Source organism: Schistocerca gregaria, chromosome 2 (assembly GCF_023897955.1).
Source record: "Schistocerca gregaria isolate iqSchGreg1 chromosome 2, iqSchGreg1.2, whole genome shotgun sequence".
Classification (NCBI taxonomy): Eukaryota; Metazoa; Arthropoda; class Insecta; order Orthoptera; family Acrididae; genus Schistocerca; species Schistocerca gregaria.
The window spans coordinates 881,311,004-881,329,473 of NC_064921.1; the positions used below are offsets into that span (position 1 = coordinate 881,311,004).

Genomic DNA, 18,470 nt, shown 5'->3' on the forward strand with positions numbered 1-18,470 from the left:
ACACACGCGAGACAGATGAGATATGTACCGAAAAATATGAAGAAAAAAGCTGTTGAAATGTTTTCACGATTGAAGTGTGATTGTCGTCGGATGTAGGTATAGCTTTGGTACTTCTCCACAATTAACTATCCATACGCCTGGCTAAAGATCAGCTATAGTACCTTACATCATAAATATAACACAGAATGCTCCCCATCATACGTTAGAATTTTTTTTTCGGGCGAGTGGAGCAGCATCGATATACTGTGAGAAATGCACGGTAAACACTGCCCTGTCTTAGAACACATTTCTTTACAACCGGTTTCGATCATTGATAATCATCACATGTAATTAATGATACTTAAACAGAAGAAAATGCCATAGCTGACTTGCGAAGATCAGAAAAGATACTACACGTCATAATACCGGCTTAAGCAAGAGGAACACATTGAAAAAAGCACTCGCAGCTGCATTTACTACTGTTACAGTTCCATTTTTCAGTGTTTCCTGATTGCTTAAACCAATATTATGACGTGAAGTATCATTTCTGATGTTTGTACGTCAGCTATGGCGTTTTTTTTCTGGTGAAATACTATGTATGACACATTTCACAGTATCTTTCCACTGTGAAGATAATAAATGATCAAAACCGGTTGCGAAGAAACACAGGATCCGGCAATAAAACCTCACTCATTTTAATAGGCTGTCACAGAAAAACTAAATATGATACAGAAAAAATTACTTTTATTTATGAAAAATACGTACTTTGCCATTTTGGATTATTTGGTTTTAAACATTATATCTGCTAAATGTCTTCCTTGTCATTACTCCAACTGCATCATGCGGAAATTTGAATGTTGTTTGAACGATTGTACATTGCTCTGGAAACTTTGTCTTTGGGAATCGATAAAGTCCATAGGAAAGTTTGTGGTTAACAGTATTTGTTCATACACTTTCTAGTGTGTACACAGATTTGCGATGGCACACACACGTGGTTCACTTCGCCACAGCAATTTTTCGTTTCCCCAAAGTCTACTTGAAACACATTCATAGGAACTAGATGCAGAAGATTTTATAGAACATTTAACGTGCTTATTTTAACGAGACGTTGGCAGCAGCTCCTCACTGCCAGACACTTGAAAAGAAAGTTCTAATAGCAGTAAGATGTAGTTAACGTAAAACTTTCTGGAATTACTACCTCCTTTGCTAGACGTTCCCTGCTTTGAGCCTTCATAATGTAGTCTCTGCTGACATCAGGGAGTGCTTCGGTAGCACTTATCTCCGCAACGGTGAAGCACATCGCTTCTAGACGCTTGGAGCGTCGCGTGGACGAAATTTTCGCCAGTGACCTGGTTACACGATACTGTAAGGCAGCACATATCGGCTTACCAGTAAAATTTCCCCCGCAACCCGTTTCTCACGCCACTGGCGAAATTTGTTGCGCAGCGTCGCGTAGCGTAGAAAGTTCCTCACTGCATACTTTCATCGCGAATCTAAATGTAAAGCAGTTAGGTGTCTTAATGAATCTGGTCTGACTCGTAACTTTGTTCGTGGAAAAAAGGGGTCGCAAAAGTCATGAATGTAAACTAGGTTCATTTTCATTCAGGGCTCAGCGCGTTTCTGGATTATATTCTTATCTCGAAGTAAATGAACAGTGTGAAGCATGCATCTCGTGGGTCGTTGACCTGTGTGTGTGTGTGTGTGTGTGTGTGTGTGTGTGTGTGTGTGTGTGTGTGTGTGTGTGTGTGTGTTTTCGTCGGAAGTAGACGTTACGCGGATTATCTAGCAAATAAACAAGCACAATAAAAAATACTTCACGAAAGCTGCTGCAGTTGCGTTCAGATAGTACATGGTAATTCTGATTGGAGCCAAGCAACTAAGGAGTTAATCGAGTCAGTATCCTTTCCGTATTACTTTTTATCATTCTCATGGACGTAGTTATGATGGAAATCAAACAGAACAACGCATTTGCATTTGCAGATGATGTAATAATTTAGGGTAGTTTATAGAAAGCAGTAGAGCTGAGGCTGGCCATCTGGAATGATCTAAATTAACAATAAATAAAACACTGTCGCAATATCAGTCAAAGTTAGAACAGGAAAGGAGAAATAAGGGTGGGAGATAGACCAGCACAAATATCTTCGGTGCATCATTTCAAGCAATAACAGGATACAGCGTGAGATCAGTAACCGAATTCAAGTCAGCTGTTATACCAAGTACGCGATCTACCCTAAACGAAGAAGTCCCTTTACGAGCAAAACAGATCGCCCTGTAGTCATACTTTATCCCCATGAGTACATGTGGCTCAGAAACATGTACGACGACAAACTGCAAGCCGCAGAAATGACGTTTTTATTTGCTATGGTCCAAAAAAATTACGAAGGACAGGGTAAGAAATGAAAAAAAAAACTAATGGTCGAAGCTTGAGGGTACACATCGTTGAAAGAGAATGTGACAAGAACCCGTTTGATGGTTTGGCCATGTCAGACGGGTGGAGGAAGGAAGGAGAGAAAATAAGGGCTACTCACAGATGAGAGTTGTAGAAAGTCGGTAGCAAGATAAAGGAAGTGATGAGTGGACCGAGTGAAGGAGGATGCAGAAACAAGGAGTCACCTGGTATACAGTTCTGAGAGGGGGATAGCACATGGACTGAGCGCTCGTAAACCACACCAGGGCACCTAGAGTGGAAAACTGATGATTATGGAAATACTTGCCCCGTGCTCCACGGAGCAGTTGTTTCTGTAAAATCTGTGACACGTGCCGTAATTCACCAGATCCAAGATAGGCAGTGGTTAACATACCCATTGCGTATACCGGAGGACTGGGTTCCAATTCCGTCTGGGCATACATGTTCAGGTTTACTCTGATTTATCTCAATCCTGGAGTGGTTCCCTGATCAAGACGACTATAGTTTTCTATAGTATTCCCCTGCCCATTTGAGCGTGTGTAGTTCATGAACGTGTGTAGCAGAACGTGATGATACTGATATTGAGAGATTGCGATGGACGGCTGTACGATAAAGGCAGAGTATAGATAAATAAGGTAAAAAGCAAGAGTGAAAGCAGAATCAGAGCCTGCGGACTCTTTTAAGAGAACCTTAAACGAAGTGCTCTTGGATTTTATAAATATTTACAGGATTTGAAAATCAGGTCCCCGTCACCAAGCCCCGAAAAAATGGCCAGCTGCGACTAGGACTCAGGCGCTGCAGGTTCCGTACAGTATATCGACAGTTCATCCATTTCCGGAATCGAGAATCTAGAGTTTTGCTAGTTATCGACATTGATAATAGCAATATATCTCCCGAGCATTCCAAAATTTTGGAGAATGTTTTTAGTTTGAAGTCGGACAACAAATAACAGCCCGCATCTCGTGGTCGTGCGGTAGCGTTCTCGCTTCCCACGCCCGTGTTGCCGGGTTCGATTCCCAGAGGGGTCAGGGATTTTCTCTGCCTTGTGATGGCTGGGTGTTGTATGATGTCCTTAGGTTAGTTAGGTTAGTTAGGTTTAAGTAGTTCTAAGTTCTAGATGTTAACTCCCGTAGTGCTCAGAGCCAACAAATAACAAATATTTTTTCGTTTGACACAATTAAAAAAACAATTTTAAGACTTCCCTTTCGCTTGTACTGTGAAACCTCGCTTCTTACCAAATTTCGTGATTCAAGACCAATGGGAAGTACCCATAGGCTTTCATCAGTGATTTTACGACAGTCAAAATATGTGACATAAATAACGGTATCTTTTGGCTGCATTCCCTTAAAACCTTAAATTTGTTACACCGCCACTTCGCTATAGATCTTAATATGTGATATAAATGTAAACTTGATACGTCTATCCATTACTCAGAAAAAGGGTTTTGAACATACAGACAAAAAGTGATCTGAAAAGTGTTTTATTTTCCCGATTGAGGCACGGAATCAAATAATCGCCTTCGAGGTTTAGGTTATTTCAGACAGATTTTAAGTACAATACGTTTGGCTTATTAAAACAAAAGTCAGTAGCATATAAGTCAGACGTCGTTGGTTCCATTCTCCCTAGTGATACTTTTTAAATTTTATATAATAAAACTGAAATATTAACTAACAAATATTGAATTATGTTCCAGTAAAACATTTTAATTATAACTGCATGAAAATAAATCAGAATTTGATACAGACATAGGAAGTGCCTTGCTGGTAAATGGAAAACACAAATCAGTAACACGGTGCTGTCTCCAGACATAATGTGGTTTATTTTCAATTTCATGTTGCGTAAATAAGATTCGCTAGTGAGAGATACGAACCAACGTCTTTGTTGTTACTATACTAGTACACTACCGACTCAGCTGCACGGTCAGAACTATGATTTACTGCCACTTACCACGTCTTTCACGTCGAGCAACGTTTGTTAATATGAGAAATGCTGAGTTGCATCATAGTTCGGCTCCATGTAACCGGTTGTGTAGGTCAGTTCAAAGGTACGAGGAAGGCAGTGGCATAGCAACTGCAGTGGAAGCATGCCCAGTGAGACTCTGTGTTCAAAACAACTTCCAGGTAGGTGACGCCTTTAACTTTTACAACACTGTAATAAGAAACAACCCTGTCATAAAGAGCTATCGAAATTTGTGATGCATAACAAAACGCTAGCAGCGGGGCGAAAATTCAACGATATTTTCCATGTTTGTCGAGTGCAGCACTCTAGCTTTTTTTTTTTTCCTCCTTCTTTAGTTTTGAATCTCGGCCAATATTTATTCGGTGAATCGTTTCGCGCTGTGGAGAATGAATAATCTTGTTCGTTCTGCACACGGGGAAGCAGAGCTGTGTAAATAAGGTCTGTTTGCTTTGCATATTCAGGAAGCAATTACACGCGCACTTTAATTCAGATAGCAAAGATGCGAGAGTGCAGACTGGGGCCCTTTTTCTCGTCCACTCAGAAACGGTGTTCGTCAGTGAGGCAGACGGTTACAGGGCTCAAGCAAAACTGAAGAGAGTTCATACTCAGCAAAATTTACCGTTTCAGTTGTCAGTGCCGAATGGGAAATAGCGCGTTCCGTTTCGTGCTAACGCTCCAAAGCATTATCCCGCTCCATTTTATTAAAACGCTAACTTCTAATTATCTCCTAAGTGCGTGTGCGGACATAGCCTCCTATTATTCCTTGACAACAGAAGAGATTACTACTGCTGCACGCATTCAGATAACGTAGCGTTAAGAGTTGGAGCTCAGAGCCTCAGCGTTCGATGTAATCCTGATTACAAGTTAGTTCAGAGTGCAAGACGCTCGTCAGCTTAAAGTTAATAGCGTGAAGAGACAGCTGTAAACAGATAAGTTACCCTGGGCTAGTTTATGAGGCGCCGTTTGAAACACATTCTTCTGATAATCGATAGAAGGTACTGCCACAGAATAGCCGAATGAAGAGTTCATTGCGGTACGCAGTCACTAGTGGAGCATAAACTCATGAGCCAAAACATTATGGCCACGTGCTTAGTAGCTTGTTTTCCGTCTTAGGAACGAAATACATCACTGATTCTTCGTATCAGGGATCCGACAGTTTTTTTGGTAGGATTGTGGAGGTGTGTGGAACTACACACCTGGAAATTGAAATAACACCGTGAATTCATTGTTCCAGGAAGGGGAAACTTTGACACACTCCTGGGGTCAGATACATCACATGATCACACTGACAGAACCACAGGCACATAGACACAGGCAACAGAGCATGCACAATGTCGGCACTAGTACAGTGTATATCCACCTTTCGCAGCAATGCAGGCTGCTATTCTCCCATGGAGACGATCGTAGAGATGCTGGATGTAGTCCTGTGGAACGGCTTGCCATGCCATTTCCACCTGGCGCCTCAGTTGGACCAGCGTTCGTGCTGGACGTGCAGACCGCGTGAGACGACGCTTCATCCAGTCCCAAACATGCTCAATGGGGGACAGATCCGGAGATCTTGCTGGCCAGGGTAGCTGACTTACACCTTCTAGAGCAAGTTGGGTGGCACGGGATACATGCGGACGTGCATTGTCCTGTTGGAACAGCAAGTTCCCTTGCCGGTCTAGGAATGGTAGAACGATGGGTTCGATGACGGTTTGGATGTACCGTGCACTATTCAATGTCCCCTCGACGATCACCAGAGGTGTACGGCCAGTGTAGGAGATCGCTCCCCACACCATGATGCCGGGTGTTGGCCCTATGTGCCTCGGTCGTATGCAGTCCTGATTGTGGCGCTCACCTGCACGGCGCCAAACACGCATACGACCATCATTGGCACCAAGGCAGAAGCGACTCTCATCGCTGAAGACGACCCGTCTCCATTCGTCCCTCCATTCACGCCTGTCGCGACACCACTGGAGGCGGGCTGCACGATGTTGGGGCGTGAGCGGAAGACGGCCTAACGGTGTGCGGAACCGTAGCCCAGCTTCATGGAGACGGTTGCGAATGGTCCTCGCCGATACCCCAGGAGCAACAGTGTCCCTAATTTGCTGGGAAGTGGCGGTGCGGTCCCCTACGGCACTGCATAGGATCCAACGGTCTTGGCGTGCATCCGTGCGTCGCTGCGATCCGGTCCCAGGTCGACGGGCACGTGAACCTACCGCCGACCACTGGCGACAACATCGATGTACTGTGGAGAGCTCACGCCCCACGTGTTGAGCAATTAGGCGGTACGTCCACCCGGCCTCCCGCATGCCCACTATACGCCCTCGCTCAAAGTCCGTCAACTGCACATACGGTTCACGTCCACGCTGTCGCGGCATGCTACCAGTGTTAAAAACTGCGATGGAGCTCCGTATGCCACGGCAAACTGGCTGACACTGACGGCGGCGGTGCACAAATGCTGCGCAGCTAGCGCCATTCGACGGCCAACACCGCGGTTCCTGGTGTGTCCGCTGTGCCGTGCGTGTGATCATTGCTTGTACAGCCCTCTCGCAGTGTCCGGAGCAAGTACGGTGGGTCTGACACACCGGTGTCAGTGTGTTCTTTTTCCATTTCCAGGAGTGTAGATGTGTAAGCACAGGTCACGTAATTTGCGTAAACAACGGGCCGCTGATTTGCGTACGCGGTGATGGCACCAGACAGGGATCCAAATGGGTTCCATTGCCCTTCCGGTGCACAGATGCGGATACCGGGTGTCAAAATGATTCAAATGACTCTCACCACTATGCGACTTAACTTCTGAGGTCATCAGTCTCCTAGAACTTAGAACTAATTAAACCTAACTAACCTAAGGACATCACACACATCCATGCCCGAGGCAGGATTCGAACCTGCGACCGTAGCGGTCGCTCGGTTCCAGACTGTAGCGCCTAGAACCGCACGGTCACTCCGGCCGGCATACGGGCGGGTGTCATTCCGACCGCTGTGGCGTGGTGGATAGCACTCAGGATTTGGCTCGGGAGAACGACAGCAAGTTCGTCTGTACCAAAAAAGCTGATACTGCGCGACCGTCACACACGGGCGCTCACAACGGAGGACCTCGTCTCTCCGCCGCTGGCTTCCCAGCAAGGCTCGGCTCCCCGCCCTCGTATTTCCGAAAACGAATCATATTCCCAAAACCACGGAATATTCTCACTCTCTACAGATTCTACCGGACGCCGACCAACCATATTTTAGTCTTTTGTCGTCCAGTGCGGAAAACCTATACACGTACAAAAACGCTTCTGAGTAAAATTCCTTGGAAATAACCCAACCTGCGTGGTTTCAGAGGTGCCGCTTCTTCATTCCTCTCACCTGCATCCAAGATTTCAGAGTTCGGAAGTATTATCTGATTATCCTTCCGGCCCTACTAAAATAGCGACCGCTCGCCCCTGTATTGTCTTCGCGCTCAGGTGTCCAGGCTGCCCATCTGGGCACTTCCTGTGTGGAGCTGAACCACCACACCTGTATGGGCCTTCCACCCAGCGCTTGAGCTCCGCCTGCTGTTCAGTTTCCACTGTCGTTACAGCCTCTACTAGTATAGGCAATCATTCATTACGCCGTTCTGATGATAAAGACACTCCGTCACCTTTCATGCAATAAGCGTTAACAATTATTTACAAGGCGTATGTGACAATGTCATTCTCCTTTAAATATTCATATACATGGTGGTCCATTGGTCTTGACTGGGCCAGATACCTCACGAAATAAGCGTCAATCGAAAAAACTACAAAGAACGAACCTTTTCTAGCTTGAAGGGGGAGAAACCAGATGGCGCTATGGCTGGCCCGCTAGATGGCGCTGCCATAGGTCATACGGATATCAACTGGGTTTTTAAAAAAGTAACCCCCATTTTTATTGCATATTTCTGTAGTACGCAAAGAAATAGGAATGTTTTAGTTGGACCACTTTTTTTTCGCTTTGTGATATATGGTGCTGTGATAGTCACCTACATATGGCTCACAGTTTTAGATGAACAGTTGGTAACAGGTAGGTTTTTAAAATTAAAATACAGAAAGTAGGTACGTTTGAACATTTTATTTCGGTTGTTACAATGTGATAAATGTACCTTTGTGAGCTTACCATTTCTGAGAACGCATACTGTTACAGCGTGATTACCTGTAAATACCACATTAGTGCAATAAATGCTCAAAATTATGTCCGTCAACCTCAATGCATTTGGCAATACTTGTAACGACATTGCTCTCAGCAGCGAGTAGTTCGCCTTCCGTAACGTTCGCACATGCATTGACAATGCACTAACGCATGCATGTTGTCAGGCGTTGTCGGTGGATCACGATAGCAAATATCCTTCAACTTTCTCCACAGAAAAAAATCCGGGGACATCACATCCGGTGAACGTGCGGGCCATGGTATGGTGCTTCGACGACCAATCCACCTGTCATGAAATATGCTATGCAATACCGCTTCAACCGCACGCGAGCTATGTGCTGCACATCCATCATGCTGGAAGTACATCGCCATTCTTTCATGCAGTGAAACATCTTGTAGTAAGATCAATAGAACATTACGTAGGAAATAAGCATACATTGCACCATTTACATTGCCATCGATAAAATGGGAGCCAATTATCCCTTCTCCCATAATGCCGCACTGTACATTAACCCATCAAGGTCGCTGATGCTGCACTTGTGGCAGCCATCGTGGATTTTCCGTAGCCCAATAGTGCTTATTGTGCCGGTTTACGTTACCGCTGTTGGTGAATGACGCTTCGTCGCTAAATAGAACGCGTGCAAAAATCTGTCATTGTCACGTAATTCCTCTTGTGCCCAGTGGCAGAACTGTAGACGACGTTCAAAGTCGTCGCCATGCAATTCCTGGTGCGTAGAAATATGGTACGGGTGCAATCGATGTTGATGTAGCATTCTCAACACCGACTTTTTTGAGATTCCCGATTCTCGCGCAATTTGTCTGCTACTGATGAGCGGATTAGCCGCGACAGCAGCTAAAAACACCTACTTGGGCATCATCATTTGTTGCAGGTCGTGGTTGACGTTTCGCATGTGGGTGAACACTTCTGTTTCCTTACATGACGTAACAATCCGGCGAAAGGTTCTGACACTTGGATGATGTCGTCCAGGATACCGAGCCGCATACATAGCACACGCCCGTTGGGGCATTTTGATCACTATAGCGATACATCAACACGATATCAACCTTTCCCGCAATTGGTAAACGATCCATTTTAACACGGGAAATGTATCACGAAGCAAATACCGTCCGCACTGGCGGAAAGTTACGTCGTTCCACGTACTTTTGTGAATGTTACAGCGCCATCTATCACAAAGCGAAATCAGTGATCCAACTAAAACATTCCTATTTCTTTACGTACTACATGAATGAGTAATGGAAAATGGGGTTTCCATTTAAAAAAAAACATAGTTCATATCCATTTGACCTATGGCAGCGCCATCTGGTTTCCCCCTTCGAGCTAGACGAGTTTCGATCTTTGCAGTTTTCTCGTTCGATGCGTATTTCGTGAGATATTTGGCCCGGTCACTATCAATGGACCACCCTGTATATGATGTACAACCTATCAAATGATATTTGTGGTTGTAGTTCACGGCAAAGTATGTGTATGAGTGCTTGTAAGGTGCGCAATTATAGCCACCTTAAAAGAGGACTCTTCGCGTGAATGGAATGAGTTACTCGAATGCAGAATAATCGCAGAGTGAGACTGGTGAACCATAATTTTAACGAACGTTGTTATACCCGAAATCCATGTCTCCACAACAGTATCACGTAGCGTCGACCTGTGTCCTGGACCTGTGTGTGACCGGAAAGATTTGTGGAGGAAAGCGCAGAGCGGTCGCCCACGGCGTGCTTGATTTAAAGCGCGCGTGTTGTGACAGCCGGCGGTTTCCCAAAACAATGAGCTGGCTGCTTGGCGGGCGCCTAGAAAGCAGCAGCTTTCGCCGAGCGGTCGTTGCCGCCTCGCTCCGGACACTCAGCCCCATGTCCGCAGCTTCCCCACCCCGGGCTGAGCCTGCTGGCTGCACCCACATGCCGCGCAAGCTGGCCCCGATCTATTGGTAGTCGGCAGGGGCCGGCAAAGTACCTTAAGTTCAGGAATTGTAACGCCATAAGAGACGAATGGAAACATTGGTAGAAGCCGATCTCTGGGAAGATGAGTTTGGATTCCGTAGAAATGTTAGAACACATGAGGCAATACTGACCTTACGACTTGTCTTAGAAGAAAGATTAAGGAAATTCAAACCTACCTTTCTAGCACTTGTAGACTTAGAGAAAGCTTCTGACAATGTTGACTGGAATACTTTCAATTTATGAAGGTGGCCAGGGGTAAAATACAGGGAGCGAAAGGATATTTACAATTTGTACAGAATCCAGATGGCAGCTATAAGAGTCGAGGAGCATGAAAGGGAAGCAGTGGTTGGGAAGGGAGTAAGACAGGGTTGTAGCCTCTCCCCGATGTTATTCAATCTGTATATTAAGGAAGCAGTGAAGGAAACAAAAGAAAAATTCGGAGTAGGTATTAAAATCCATGGAGAAGAAATAAAAACTTTGAGGTTCGCTGATGACATAGTAATTCTGTTAGAGACAGCAAGGACTTGGAAGAGCAGTTGAATGGAATGGACAGTGTCTTGAAGGGAGGATATAAGATGACCTTCAAGAAAAGCAAAACGAGGATAATGGAATGCAGTCGAATGAAGTCGGGTGATGCTGAGGGAATTAGATTAGGAAGTGACACACTTGAAGTAGTAAAGGAGTTTTGCGATTTGGGGAGCAAAATAACTGATGATGGTCGAAGTAGAGAGGATATAAAATGTAGACTGGCAATGGCAAGGAAAGCGTTTCTGAAGAAGAGAAATTTGTTAACATCGAGTATAGATTTAAATGTCAGGAAGTCGTTTCTGAAAGTATTTGTATGGAGTGTAGCCATGTATGGAAGTGAAACACGGACGATATACAGTGAAGACAAGAAGAGAATAGAAGCTTTCGAAATGTGGTGCTACAGAAGAATGCTGAAGATTAGATGGGTAGATCACATAACTAATGAGGAGGTATAGAATTGGGGAGAAGTTCGCGGCACAACTTGACAAAAAGAAGGGATCGGTTGGTATGGCATGTTCTGAGGTATCAAGGGATCACAAATTTAGCATTGGAGGGCAGTGTGGAGGGTGAAAATTGAGTGAGACAGAGATGAATACACTAAACAGATTCAGAAGGATGTAGGTTGCAGTAAGTACTGGGAGATGAAGCAGCTTCCACATGATTGAGTAGCATGGACAGCTGCATCCAACCAGTCTCAGGACTGAAGACCACCACCAAAACAGCAACAGTCACTGGGATCCTCATGGTGAGATTTAGTCATACAGCTGCAGGAGGGGGTGGGGGGAGGAAGGCAGTGAATCACGCGGAATGAGAGGAGGAATCGAAATGATATTTCAGAGGATGTGTGTCAAGTCAACGGTTACAAAATCGAGTGAATACGTCAGTTTTTGACAATGTAGCGTTACGTTCAAGTAATTACAGGTTTGCCGCCGGGTGACGACGCCGACCACAGCCGATATTTTCTGCAGCAGCACACCCTGCCATTCTCAAGGCACAACTCCAAGGAGGAAGCAGTGTGCAAGGGAATTTAATGCCTCGGTTCACAGACGAGGGCAACGACCTTGCCGCAGTGGATACACCGGTTCCCGTGAGATCACCGAAGTTAAGCGCTGTCGGGTGTGGTCGGCACTTGGATGGGTGACCACCCAGGCCGCCATGCGCTGTTGCCATTTCTTGGGATGCACTCAGCCTCGTGATGACAATTGAGGAGCTACTCGACCGAATAGTAGCGGCTTCGGTCAATAATACCGTCATAACGACCGGGAGAGCGGTTTGCTGACCCCACGCCCCTCCTATCTGCATCTTCAACTGAGGATGACACGGCGGTCGGATGGTCCCGATGGGCCACTTGTGGCCTGTAGACGTGGTTCGCAGAGGGAGAAACAAGGGAGATACCACACACAGAGCAAGTAACCGCAAAGTCAACACACACAACCAAAGATAACCAATAGCAGAAATATCGATAGCGACCATTAATCAACAGGTGAGGTGTCCCAATTCTCCGTTTCTTGATGAGGACAGAGCCGGATTCCAAGCAGCATTTAAACAAAATCCACCATCTCTGTTTATAAGGTTGCTTGATAGTTCGATTTCAATATCTTCCTTAATGGCACTATCTCAACAGCTGGACGTGCAAGTCAGAATCTCCGTGTTGTTGTATTCCATAGGATGACCGGTGTCAAGCAATGTTCTGCAATAGCGGATTTGCTCGGCTGTTGTAAGCGTGTCTGACGCTTACGTTCAATACGCCGGTCTTCCACAGTCCTGATTTTCTGACCAATATATGACAGATGACTGGGTGTTGTGCGATGTCATTAGATTAGTTAGATTTTAGTAGTTCTAAGTTATAGGGGACTGACGACCATAGACGTTAATTCCCATAGTGCTCAGAGCCATTTGAACCACTTTTGAACCAATGACATGCCACAACTGCAAGTAATCCGATAGACACCAGCCTTAACGTAAACCAAAATCCTTTACGGACGCCAACAGGGCCTTAATCTTAGGTGGTCGAAAAACACATTTCACATCATATTTCCCCAAAATACGGCCAGTCCTGTTTTGAAATGTTTCCTGCGTAAGGCAAAAAGGCCGTAGACCCGGCAGCAAACCCGTAAATTATCTGAACATTAAATTCGCCGGGAAAAGTGAAGGTTTCACAATGTAGCGTTACGCTTCTGTTAGTGATAATGAAAGCAGATTTATTACCTTTATCAACAGTATCGCACAGTACGAAAAGAAACGCCTTTCTCAATACTTCAGTAATGAAATTTTGTCTATTCCTTGATAATTCACAGTATGAATTAAGATTTGTGTGTTTTTTGCTACTTACAGTTTTAATGTTTTGCTCTCTTCGTTTATTGAATTTTATAAAATAGCCACCAACTTTGGAAGTCTCCAGTCTAGTGGTATTGCTCTAATTTTTGTTCTTTTCCTTTCTTTGCAGGTGAGTTTCGCCTGGAAAAGGGTTCACCATCACATCTTGCATCGGAGGCCACTACACGCAATAAGTTACCTAAGTACTCGTATCTTTTTATTCACGTGTTCGCGATTTACTTACTCTAATGGGAGTAACGTACACTGATGTGACAAAATATTTGGTATTTATTAATGCACAATTTTCTCATAACAAAATGTAACCCACAAAGAAAACAACGCTGTTGCACAACCAACAATTAGTGTCAAGTGCAACTGTTCACAACAAATGCCAAAAATTGTAATTTTGTAATAATGTGTATTCTAGATACTTTAAAGTGTTGTCATACATGGTACTGACAAACCATAAAATGTGATTTATTATGTTAAAGAACAGTTTTACAGAACAAAAAGTCAAAAGACCCGTTTGACAATTCCAAAGACAATACCACAACTAAAGATTGCGTTGTATCTTAGTCCAGAATGTTTGGTTCGTAAGAACACAAGCTCTTTGTAAATAATAGCCAGTAGTTATCTGAAGATGGCCTAATATGCCGAAACCTAGTTCATGCAAATAAAAATCGGTAGAACAAAGAACCGCATATATTTGAATAGCCTTCTGCATTCGTTCAATTGATTGTCAATGGTGGTATGTTTTTTCCGTTACTGACGGTCTTTACACTAATAAAAGTGAATGCGTATGATGACATAAATACGTATTTTCTAGCAGTTGCACTGATACTTTCAAATATTTTCCATAACTGTTGAGGCGGTTCTGCTGTTAAGCTGAATGATTGATTTTAATCGAAAGAATTTCGACCATCAGTTTGCGTCGTAAAAGAAATGTTTTTTCTGTTCAGGTGACTCAGCACTATTGGGACCTAACATAAAAATCGCCTTATGTCAATGTGCAGCACAATATTCATGTCTGTAGCCCTGAATTTTCCGCATGCGTGTCAAAATCTCGCTGTCCTGGGCTTTGCGACCTGTGACCACAAATACTTTTGCCGTGGTTTTCGGACCATTTTGTAATAACATCCCTTTCACATTTTATCCAATTAAAAAAACAAGAGATTAAATCGGTGCAGAGATGACGTATGTATTATTTGTCGGAAATACATGGCTATTTTTTCCGAATATGTCGCGACTTCCCTTGGTTTGATGAGACAAGAACTAAGATCACGGTTTAAATTGTTGCGAATGAAACGAGCCGTAATGGTGGGACACCCCTCTGTTGCCTCGTCGGCTTGAAGACTTTGGCCCGAAACATTGTGGTGCAAAACTGGTTGGTTTGTCGCAAGCGCCACGGTACCTGTGTGGCACTTACTAAAGTCCGCGGAGCCGAATAATTCCACTCACTGCGACATTCAGATTACGTGCAGCTCCGGGTGTAAGTAAAAATAGCAAAGAATACCCCGAGACAGAACTAAGAATAAACTGTGGTTCCACCGTCACGCAGCTGTTACCAATAAATAGAAAATTCACGCTCTGTAATTGAAAATAAGAAATTACACACATTTCTGGAAGTAAATTAAAAAATCGACCTTTGTACTAAAAATCCCCGTATTCTGCAAAAAAAAGGTAGTCACTGAGCCTCGTAGTAATAGCTTGCAGATGTTTTCAAAATGGAACTCAATCAGTATTAACTTACGCGATCCGGTTCTGGCGCAAATAAACGTCAGTCGAAACGAATACAAATCTAAGATTGATGGGTACAATAGTCAAAAATTTAATGTTCGCCCTTTTTCTCCAGTTTCAGCATTTTGTTGTTCGGGAACCAGCAGATTTATTAAATTTATTAAAACTACCATTAACGATTCTGTCAACCGTTGCAGTATTAGGCGACTAGTTTCGAACGTGACAGGTTCATTCTCAAGCCTGGCCTACTGATGCTTCACTGGCAGTACCTGAGCTTAATAATAAACATCATCAAAGTGGCAACACATGCTTTACAAATGGTCGCAGAATGATTGCGTCTTAACGAGTCAAGAGCTCATTTATATTTGAGATCAGGCGCTGTCAGTGGCTGGACTTAAAAATGAACCTGTCAGGTTCGAATCCCGTAGGTCGTTGTCCATTTCTCTGTCCCTCCATCTCTTGCATTCGTTATCCAGTAAGTTTTCTTTCCCAGGAGCTCGGAACTCTGAGTCAATAAGAATGTTAGATTTTTGCACAACTATTAATAAAAAATCTTCCACACCTTTGCCACCCGTCGCCCTTTACGCAGCAAACTTAAGATATGTGAGAAAAGGAATACAACTGAGGTTTTAGCTAACATTTTTTTTTCAAACAGTAATATTGTCCCCTTCAGAGTAGTTCCATTCGGCAACTATACACCGGCGGAGTCGCCGTTCCCAGTCTTGGTATCTGCGCTGAATGGCTTCAACTGATAGCGCCTTCAACATGTCGGTCACAGTCTTCTGAATGTTCTCCGGAGTCCCAAATGGCATTATTTACGACGTTCTTAAATTTCGGGAAAAAGTCACAAGGATTCAGATCAGGTGAATAAGGGAGATGTGGAACAATAGGAGAGCCTTTTAAGGTCAAAAATCTTGTCATGGAAATGGCGGTGTGACATGCAGTGTCGTCACGAAATAGCATCCACTTGCCTGATTGTCCTGTCTAACTCCATTGGCCCTTTTCCTAAACATTTCAAGAACATCTTTGTAAAACACTTGGTCGAAAGTTTGTTATTAACGAAAAAATTCCTTTTGCACCGTATCCCTACCATCAAAAAAAGAAAATCGGCATAGTTTCAGTGTTTGATTTGCTCATTCGAGCTTATTTCAGCCGAGATGATGTCTCCTCACTTTGCCACAAGATCGTACTCAAAAATCCAGGATTCATCACCTATGATCACGCGATTGAACCATTCGTGGTCTTTGGCAACACCCTCAAGATCATCAACGCAAACGTTTCTCCGATTGTCCTTCTGTTCAGCTGTGAGGTTTTTCGCCGTCATTTTGTCAAACTTTTCGCATTTGGACACTTTCGTCAAAATTGGGTGCACGGCGAAAGTGTTCAATAGGTCACCCAACATCCTTATTGTTAACGTCGCTCTGATCTCATAAGAGCAGGCACACGTTCGACGTTTTCGTCGATTTTTGATGTTGAAAATCCCCCCGAGCGAGGTTTGTATTCAACGTGTTTTCGGCGTTCCAAAAATGATCTGCGTGAGGCCTGTTCAAACTTTTCGAAGGTCACACGCGCGGGTTCCCCCAAGTTTAACACAAAACGTGATGGCATAACGTTGTTCTAAATTCCGCTGTTCCAACACACAAAAACACACAAAAAACTTCACTGACGGCGCTCTCAAAAATCATGCGATGTCTGTTCTACTTGGGTATACCGACAAGTTCATCCCTACGTACAAACAGCGTTGCCATACCGCTCGCAACGTTTCTAACGGACGCCGCATTTATTGTACTGCCCTAGCTACGTATTCTGAATTAATATTTCGTGTGGGAAATAAGAGAAATGGATGTTAGTGAACCGTTACATTATAAAGCAACAAGGGACACTCTGCCCATACAAATAAAAAAGTTTAATTATTTTCCCTACTTTTCCCAGCATAAGTTGCTGGCGTTTTCACAGGTTCAACTCCACTGCCCACGCCAACAGCTGTGGTAGATGAATTTTTGACAATACAAGCCAGTCGTGCTGGCGAAACGTCAGCAGACAGTCTGTAGGCGGAAGGCAGCAGGGTGTACGTTATTGTTAGTGAAAAATTCTTGTAATACCAAAATGTGAACCTGTATTGCAATGTCTGTTAGTCACCATAGTTATGGAGATGTAGTTTGTGTTGCAGGCGTGTTACATCCGACGGACATTTATTCAGCGAGTCGACGGACTCTGCGCATAAAAGCTGTATTTAATGGGCCAGCCAATACAGCAAACGAATACTGTCAGCACGTTACGCCGAGAGGCGCACTTAGTCTTTGCGTGAGTTCGCTTGTAGTTTCGTATCAACGGTAGTAGTTCTCTGCTCCTAGAACCTGAGTCCCAGGCACGTCATCTACTGCAGAGTGTAACTTTGACCCTAGCGTTGCTGCGGTGAACTGCTAGGCTGGAAGAAGACGTAGAGAGAGACATAATTTTCTGAGAGAACATTTTCAGCCACAGACGATGGTCGCGTAAGCCTTCTGCGCAGCAGAAGACAATGCGGCCTCCCGCTGATTTGTGACAGCCGTACATTGCAACCACGGAATGTTTGGGTGTGGCTTGCTGTCACTTACGCGCATAACTCACGATCGCCACCTTGCCTGTGCCACAGTGCCGGCGAAAGGACATTAAACGTATCGTGTCTGGCAACAGTCGACGCCCAAAAGGCGCCATGCGTTTTTGACTGGTATTTCATTCATGAAGTAACCATACTTGTTCAGCACATTCGACGTACCACACAACTAGAGTTGCTGTCTACCGAAACTACGATTCGGTAAGTTTGATACACTACGTAAATGAAGCAGTAAACGGTAGGATTATAGGTAATACTGGTAGCATCGGCAGGGAAAGACACATGAATGTCTGAGAGAGAAACTGAGAATCAACGACTTGACTGCTTTTTCTTAGTTTTGCACATAATTAGAACCGCACATCATTTAGTGTTAGTCCATTGTGTGTTTTATATCCTTCCAGAACATAAATTGCCTTGACTAGTAAAGTCATCAGGTCAAAACAAATTGCAAACGATTTAAAGAAGATACCTGTACGGTGCGAAAATTGGCAGTTCATCCTAAGTAACGGAAAGTGTTAGGTGAGGTGCTAAAAGGAATCCGTTAAACTTCGATTACACGATAAATTAGTCAAATTTAAAGGCCGTAAATTCAACTAAATACCTACTAATTACAATTACGAATAACTTAAATTGAAAGGAACACACAGAAAATGTTGTGGGGAAGGATAACAAAAGACTGCATTTTGTTGGCAGGACCCTGTAACAGATCAGCTAAGGAGACTTCCTACAATACGCTTGTCCGTGTGGGATCATTAATTACCAGATAGGATTGACGAAGTACATAGAAAAAGCTCAAAGAAGGGCAGCACATCTTGTATTATGGCGAAATAGGAAAGAGTCACTGAAATGATACTGAATTTG

At 44.0% G+C, this 18,470-nt stretch overlaps 1 protein-coding gene and 1 pseudogene across 3 annotated transcripts in view; both read left to right on the forward strand.

Moving 5' to 3' along the window:
* The window catches only part of LOC126335294 (uncharacterized), a 640,152-nt gene that overhangs the window by 289,338 nt on the left and 332,344 nt on the right, over window positions 1–18,470 (forward strand). The gene's annotated exons all lie outside the window — the stretch shown is intronic.
* On the forward strand, window positions 12,012–12,129 carry LOC126337323 (5S ribosomal RNA; annotated as a pseudogene).